The sequence below is a fragment of the Nanorana parkeri genome, unplaced genomic scaffold, assembly GCF_000935625.1.
Source record: "Nanorana parkeri isolate BGI_ZX_2015 unplaced genomic scaffold, ASM93562v1 scaffold593, whole genome shotgun sequence".
Lineage (NCBI taxonomy): Eukaryota > Metazoa > Chordata > Amphibia > Anura > Dicroglossidae > Nanorana > Nanorana parkeri.
Genome location: NW_017306861.1, coordinates 878,475 through 887,302, shown reverse-complemented (window position 1 = coordinate 887,302; position 8,828 = coordinate 878,475).

Below are 8,828 nucleotides of genomic sequence, written 5' to 3'. Positions count from 1 at the left end.
TCACAGCTGAGATGGGAAGAGCACAGCTCTCCCCTCTCACTATGTACATCGGCGGCAGGGACAGGAGACAGACTCGGCGGCCGGGGGGAGGAGGGAGTCCCGAAGACAGAGCCAGCAGAGAGAGGTAGGTGGGGGGCGGGGCGAGGACGGACGGCAGCACACATTATACAAGTGATTGCGGCTACTTAGCGGAAATCACTTGTTAACTAGCGAGCGGATTCCCCACACTACATTTAGTCCCGCCTTCCCAAAGCAGGACTAAATGTAGAAGGCAACTTACCGCCCGGCGCCCGGAACTGTATGTTCCGGCCGTCGGGGGACTCCACACCGCTGCCGCCACTCGGCGCCCTGCCGGCCCCCCGAGGCCTGGCCTCGGTGGCCTTGTGGGGAATCCGGGCCTGCATATATGCGATACAGGCTCCCCATACTGCCAGGGCCGGACTGTCTGCTTCTCTGAGTAGCTCTGGAACATTTTCTAAATACCAGCCAGCAGGACCATTGGACAAGCACTTTCTTTGATAAGGTGTCAATGTTCTTCCTTCTGCAGTGAAATCACTGCTGCATTGTACCCATTGCTGCTTCTGTGTGGTTAGATTCTGGCGCCATTGAAAGCCCTACCAGTCAATAGTCATGCCAACAGCCCTGTAGATTGACAGCACACTGCTCTATCAGCAGGAGCATAGGGAAATGATGTAAAAGTCCTGCTTCGTCCCTCCAATAACCTGCAGGGATATCCGGCAGGGTTCACAAGCAATCCAGTTTTCCAGCTCAAATTACTATTAAAAAAGGTGGCAATTACATTTCTTTTTAGGCATTTAACATGTTGACTTGCATTGAAAATCCCTGTTTATCACTCTAAGAAGAAAATAATAATAATAAGTAAACAATACAACATATACACAAGACTACAGGTATCAAAGATATAAAAAGGTACGAACAAAGAACAAACCAATAAAACAGATACAAGAAAATCATCACCCCAGTCAGCAACCACCTATAGGAAATATTACCCTGAGAATACTAACACCCTCCGATTCAGGATGTAACCCATTGGAGGTCAACTGATCCAGGGTTAAGCCTACAAACTCAAAATAAAACAACACAGGGAAAGAGGGGAAGAGAAAAAAAAACAGGGGGATGAGGCAGGTAAAGAGGCCGCAGCCCGACCGTCAGTCAGAAAAGAAAAAAAAAAAGCATAGGAATGCATAGCTAGATTCCTATTGGCTATTGCACTTTGCAATAGCCAATAGCAAACTAGCTAATGCACCCGCCCACTGCTGCTGTCAATCAGCAGAGGGGGACCTGAATTTTTCTATCATGTCCTCTTCTGGTGATTGAAAGCAGCAGAGGGCGGGTGTAATAGCTAGATTGCTATTGGCTATTGCAAAGTGCACTAGCAATCTAGCTATGCATTCGTATGCCTTTTTTTTTTATTCTGACGACTGCAACTGTCAGAATACTGAAAAGAAAAAAAAAAGCCTGCAGATAGCAAAGAAGCTAATGCTTCCTATGCTATCTGCCATAATTTCCACAGATGGCGGGGGCGGTGGGGGGGGGCACCTCCCTGAAATGAGAGGTACACCTCCCTGAAAGTGCTTCTTTCAGGTTGGGATCCCTGCATACCGAACCTCAGGAAAGGTCTGTTCAAAAGAGAAGAAATGTGGATTTCCCTTGGAAATCCGTTCTCTTAGGAATCCCCCTGTCCACAAAACTCGGGGTCAGTGAAACCTCTAGTTCTTCGAGAACTAGAGCATACTTCTGAGAATGGATAAAGACATGTCAGTAAAACCAAGTATGGTGGAAATGTTCCTCTCTATGTATGGCTGATGCCATACATCTCATTACGCTAATCTCCTTACTTTTTGAAAACCAGAGCTTGAGTGGTGGGGCAGACGTAGGTTTTCAACACAGAGGGATACAAGCAGGCCCAGATTCCCCACAAGGCCACAGAGGCCCGGCAGCGGTGTGAAATCCCCCGACGCCCGGAATCCCACGATGCCCGGGCGGTAAGTTGCGCTTTCTACATTTAGTCCTGCTTTGCACAAGCAGGGCTAAATGTAGTGTGGGGAAGCCGATTGTACGTTTACAGGTGATCTCGGCGATGTTGCCGAGATCACCTTTAATAAGTTTGCAGCCTGCCCTTTCTCCCCCAACACCAGACCTACCTCTCTCCATGCCCTGCCGCCGAGTCTCTCTTCTGTCCCGAGTCCCTGCCGCCGATGCAGGTAGCAGAGCGGCAGGGTTAAAAGTAACCCTGCCGCTCCGTGTAGACAGTGGGAGGGGAGAGCTGTGCTGGGTTCTTCTTCCTCTCTCAGCTGTGACAGGAGTTCCAGCACAGTGCCGTGCTAGAACTCCTGTATTGGAGGTGACAGGGTCAATAAAGAGAACCTGTCACCTCCATTTGCTATCACACAGGGGATTGTTAGCTCCTGTGTGATAGCAATAAGGTTAAGTGCAAAAAAAATTTGATAAAAAAAAAATGATTAAAGAAATTAAAAGAATTAAATAAAAAGGTGATTAAAAAGTAAAAAAGTAATAAGAAACAAATTATAAAAAAAAAGAAAATTTTAAAAAATAAATAATGAGATAAAAAAATATTTTTTAAAAAAAGTAAAAAACAATAAGATAAAACAAAATTGAAATCAGTAAAAAAATAAATAAAAAAGAGTTTAAAAAAAAATAAACAATTAAAAAAAAAAACTAACCCTGCCGCCCTGCCATCTGGTTGCCATTCTCCATTGATGGGGGGGCATTGCAGAACCTGGCTTTGGGGCGGCAGGAAGGGTAAATCCGGCCCTGGATACAAGCTTTCATATGCATGTTTGGGCACCGCCATTTTGGTGTATATCTTGGTGTACACTGCAAACAAATTTCTGTCTGTCCGAATATAGTTTTCGTATATTGGGGCATATAATAGATTCATTATTTTGGATTCGGACGAACCGCTGAATCAACTGAATTTCGTTGATTTGCAGATTCGTCCGATTCTGAATGCACATGGCTATAGAGCTAAAGCAGACCAATTCATTAAGAAAACAGCGAAGCGAAGTAGTAGGATTGGTCACGAAAGGTCATCCGTGTAACCTGCCACTTTATGTGTATACCCCTTGCGAAGTGAAGCCCGTAATGTTCAAGTTAGACCGTATATGACATAAGAACGGTTCTAGGGTGAGAATGCATAAAAGGGCAACCCTGTCGTGTTCCGTTTGAAAGGTGGAAACCCTCTGCGGCTGTGTCATAGATCCTTACAGTCGCCAAAGGGTGAGAATAGAGTCTATCAAGCCGAGTGGAGATTACATCCTCGACTCCCACATATCTCAGGGTGGTTTTCACGAAGGTCCAATCGATCCTATCGGAGGCTTTTTTAGCGCCTGTCGATAGGAGAAGCGTCGCCGTGTTCGTGGCATGCACCATATGAATTATGTTAAGGGCTCGCATAGTGTTTTCCTTGGCCTCCCTATTTGGAACAAAACCTACCTGATCGTTGTAAAGGGGAGCAATCTATTGGTTAGCATCTTGGTAAACAATTTCAGATGCCCATTTAACAGCGAGATTGGACCGATGTTTGGCGCGTTGAGTGTAAGTTTCGCCATTCTTCAGAATCACCGAAACAGCCGCTCATAAAGGTGTCAGTTGGGAACTCGTGGCCCTCCAACATGGAATTGAAGGATGGTAGGATTGGTTGGACCAGAATAGGGGAAAAGCGTTTATGGTATGTAATATTAAGGCGGATATGACCCGTAGCCAGCCGTATCAGACAAACTTTTATTCATTACCACAAACAGTCAAAGCAAATAGCTTATATTCAGCAAACACAAGACTTCGGCTAAGCGCCTGTATACTAAGTCCCACCTCAGGGTTAGAGTCCCAGCCTCAGGGTTAGAGTCCCAGCCTGCGCACAGAGGGTTCCAGTATGGACGCAGGTGCCCCAGCAGTGTCTCGGCAGACTGTATTCCACAGCTTAACACACATTGCCACGTGTCCTGTTCCAAACACTTCACACAGCCAGACTGACTGGCTTCCTGTTCCTTTTTAACACACCCTCTGGCTGGTGGTTTAACCCTTTCATTACCAGAACTGGCTGCAGTCAGAGGCTCTGAATACAAGGTGACTTTAACGGGACCACCACCTAAACAAGGGAGGGATATACCGTCCATCCAGGACCCATTCCTGGTGTCCTGTGCAGGTACAAAAGCGTAAAGCCGTCCCGGGACTTTATGGGGCTTAGATTCCTTAATTGCTTGGAGCCACTGAGACAGCGTAGGCATCCCCGAAGCTGTCAAGCCTTGAGTAATCTGACTCACCCTTCCCACCAAAGCAGACCCAGAGGGCGTTATGTATACATTTTTGTAGAAGGCCATGAATCGCTTATGTCACAGATCAGCTGCGGAGCTGATCCGTGTCTCACCTGTTTGCTGCTGTGGGTGTGCTGGCACCTGTGGTTTCACAAGCATGTGCTCTTCTCTTCCGTGTTAGCAGCTATGGGTGTCGCCTGCTTCACCTCAGGGTTATTATTACCTTCCTGCCTGCTACTTCCTGTCCTGCCTCCTGGCCCTTTACCTATTTAAATAATGTGCAGACGTGCTTCCCTGAGCAAAACTTGTTCCCGAGTCCCTTCTGTGCGTTTATTCCTGACCTGACTTCACGTGGACTGATCTCTCGTGTACCGACTCGGCTAGTTCTGATTACGATTGTCTGCTGCCCGTCTTTGGCTCGTTATCTGGATCTCCTTTTCCTCCATCCATCCATCCATCCATCCCTGCCTGCACTGTGTCTTTGGGTACTCTCCACGCAAGCAGAGTGAACCTGGGGGTTGTGACCTGGGGTCAGCGGGCAGCTAGGAACTGGGAACATTGGAGTGCTGGGATTAGAGGAACACAGGAGTGAGAGTCTCTGGGAACATTGGAGTGCTGGGATTAGAGGAACACAGGAGTGAGAGTCTCTGGGAACATTGGAGTGCTGGGATTATAGGAACACAGGAGTGAGAGTCTCTGGGAACATTGGAGTGCTGGGATTAGAGGAACACAGGACTGAGAGTCTCTGGGAACATTGGAGTGCTGGGATTAGAGAAACACAGGAGTGAGAGTCCCTGGGAACATTGGAGTGCTGGGATCACAGGAACACAGGAGTGAGAGTCTCTGGGGACATTGGAGTGCTGGGATTAGAGGAACACAGGAGTGAGAGTCTCTGGGAACATTGGAGTGCTGGGATTAGAGGAACACAGGAGTGAGAGTCCCTGGGAACATTGGAGTGCTGGGATTAGAGGAACACAGGAGTGAGAGTCTCTGGGAACATTGGAGTGCTGGGATCACAGAAACACAGGAGTGAGAGGCTCTGGGGACATTGGAGTGCTGGGATTAGAGGAACACAGGAGTGAGACTCTCTGGGAACATTGGAGTGCTGGGATCACAGGAACACATGAGTGAGAGTCTCTGGGAACATTGGAGTGCTGGGATCACAGGAACACAGGAGTGAGAGTCTCTGGGAACATTGGAGTGCTGGGATTGCAGGAACACAGGAGTGAGAGTCTCTGGGAACATTGGAGTGCTGGGATTACCGAAGGCTCTCTGGGAGAAGATAGGACATGTACCTACTGGAAGGTCATGTGGAGTACACAGGAGCTACCAGTGTAGATACGGAGTGCAGGATTACAGGAAATAAATACTTTTCCTTGTCGCACTCCTTACCGAAAAATCCCTTTAGTAGTGGAGGGCGCTCGAAGTGACTGCGGATGGCACCACAAACATCAGCAATTGTGTAGCGATGTCACCAGCACACCAAAATCCCTCTTAGGATAAACAAATATTCATTTATTGAAGTTCCTTGTCATATAAACAAGCGCTTTTGGGGGCCACACAGCGTCCCTTCATCAGGCTTAGCATTGCAGGATCACAGGAAGCCAGAGAGGTTGTGACAGAACCCAAGGCATGGTGGTGGAGGGTGTCTATATTCCCCTAACAGTGCTCCACTCCGCAGTTTGCGTGGAGCGGGGAGAGAAGCCAGTCCAGAGTTTCTGTCTGGCTCAGCAAGGCCTCACCTGTACTTAATAGACTTGTGCGCCGTCAAAAAAAATTTTCCGTTTCGTTCCGGAATATCCGTTATTTCGTAATTCGTGTCCCAAACTCAATTCGGATTCGTACGAAATACGAATTTTCATTAGTTTCGGCACATTCGTTATGATGAAGTTAAAAAGCAAAAATACCTTTGTTAATATTGGAGTCGATGTGGTAGTTGTTTTTTTATCCGAAATAACTTAATGAGCAGCACCAGGTAGTCTGGGGAAGTTAGTTGGAAGATACTGGAAACACTCATTTCTATGAGATTGAGAGGATTTATCACAAAAAGGACTAAAACTTCATTTGAAAGGTCCGTGCATCCAGTTGCTTTGTTCTCCTTGGGAACACGTGACATGATCACATTTACGTTGTGACCTTTCTTTGAAACCGCTCAGTTGAGCACGGACTTTTGTTTGCTTATTTTGCCTGTTGTGCCAGACCTACTAATAAAAAGGTGTAGCGCCCATCACCTTTTGTGATGTCACTACTAAGCATTTAATGATAGCCGGGGCTGTAGTCAGCCTGGCTGGATTTGTAGTAGCAATTACATGGTTAATCCCAGGTGTCTAGCCTTGCCTGTACCGCCCTGAGCGGAGTGTGACTCTGTCATATTGTCGGACAGCCAATGGTGGATTCTGTAATATGTGTACAGTACAGCACCCAACCACTGGGCTTCTCTCAGCCAGTGGTGCATGCTGGGAGAGTGTACATATATTGATGGGAGCTGCCATGTGCTCTCTCTCGCCGGGACCAGCCATGGATTAAGGCTGGGTCCTGTTCAGTCTGCCCCCCAGGCTAGGCCGAGGCCTGGGGGTGGGCATGGTCTGAAGTGAGGGAAAAGGTTTCCTTGAGGCTTCCAACAGGGAGGACGCGAAGAGGAAGAGAACCGGAACCAGTGCAGGCTCTTGCGGTACCCTGGAACTATGTGGGCTTCAGAGCATGGTTGGTATCTTTCCGGGATTGTGGAGCTGCATGGCTACTTTTGCAAGATCCGGTGAGTCTGGAGCTGATGATGGTTACCCCTAGGCACCTAGAACCCCTATACCCTCTCTCCCTAAGAAGATGTTCAATAAACAGTTTACTTCGCATTCTACTACTGAAGTGGACATCAGTTTATAGGCAACAGAAGATGGACGGTTAGTGTTAATGGGCTCAGCTGGAAATCAACCCCTAGACCGACTAGATGTGGACCGGGCATACAGCGGCTCCCTGGGGGGAGTCATCGCTACAAAGGCCTTTATTTATGAACACAATTGCATCGTTGTGTGGTGTATCCAACTGAGAAGACTGTGTGGTTAAAGATCCCCGGTCACAAGGTACACAGGGATCCTCTGGAGTGAGAAATCAATTTCATGGGGGCTCTACAGCTAGCACACTTAGGCCTTGCTCGAACACCATGCAGCAGGCTCCCTGGCTCTGTAGAGCACCCAGAATCTGAATAGCTGAACATGGGCACAGGTGAGTGTGATACGTTGTGTTCAAGCAATTAAGACTCTTGCACATGGGCACCTGCCATACCCATACACCCAGGGCCGGATTTACTCTTTCTGCTGCCCCAAGGCCAGGTTCCTCAATGCGCTCCCCTACTCGCCAACCCACGAAGATTGGCAGACCTGCAGGCTGCATACAAGTGATCTCGGCGACATCGTTGGGATCACTTGTACAAAACAAGTGGCAGCTTCCCCGCTGTACGTTTAGCTCTGCTTGCCCAAAGCCGGGCTAAATGTAGAAAACAACTACCCGCCCGGCGCCCGGAACTGCACGTCCAAGGCATCGGGATATAGGAATTCCTCCACTCCCTGCTGCCCCTCCACTCCCTGCTGCCCCAAGGACGGGCCTTGGTTGGCCTTGTGGGAAATCCGGCCCTTCATACACCATCACTGGCATATTCCTGCTTCCAAGGGGTTCCAAGTGCAGTGCAAAGCCTCAAATAAAAGTCAGCGGTTCTACCCTGATGTTGGCAGGTATATGGCAGAACTATGTAAACCTGCACATGACCATGGACTAAAAACCTCAAACGCACACAGATTGCATCTGACGTTTTACATTTGTGCACATGCATGGATTTACATGGTGCCAGCATACACCCACCAACAACAGCATACAGCTATTGCCTTTTATGTGAGGCTTTACTCTGTACCCGGAGCTCTATTGTGGTGGGGATACAACAACATTTACGTTTATGGGGGTGGGCACCCTTGTGCAAGAGCCATTATAGTTTTCATGTATCTCTGGTGGATAATACACAACATTTGTAGGCTTCATGACACACCAGAGTACAGGATAATACATTCCTACAGGCTGTATGTGAGTAATTACAGCATACCATCCAGAGCCACTCCATACACTGCTCATTGTATATTGCTGATGTATCCCAGTGCTAAGCTCCTCCCCCCAACTTCTATCACATTCCTCCTTCTCAGCATTGCCTTTAGACATTCAATTTTTGGCAAAGCAATCAAAGTCCTACAATGGTGGCTTGTTGACAGCAAGAAGATGGAATTGTCAAGAAAGATTTATTCGCCTTTGAAGACATTGCCATTGCTTTCTCGACTTTGGATCTTTCAATGCATTGTATTGGAGATGTCAATTTATTGCTCAATCTAAACTTCACAATTTACCAAATCCTGGTGGCAGATGGAACTCGTGGCTATAAATTGCTTAGTTTCTGGGGATTTCTTAATAAAATGAATCTGCAGTTTCTGATGGATGGATAGTGGTTGAAATTGAGTAAAAATTGCTACAAGAATGGCCAGTTTAAGGGTCTTCTCC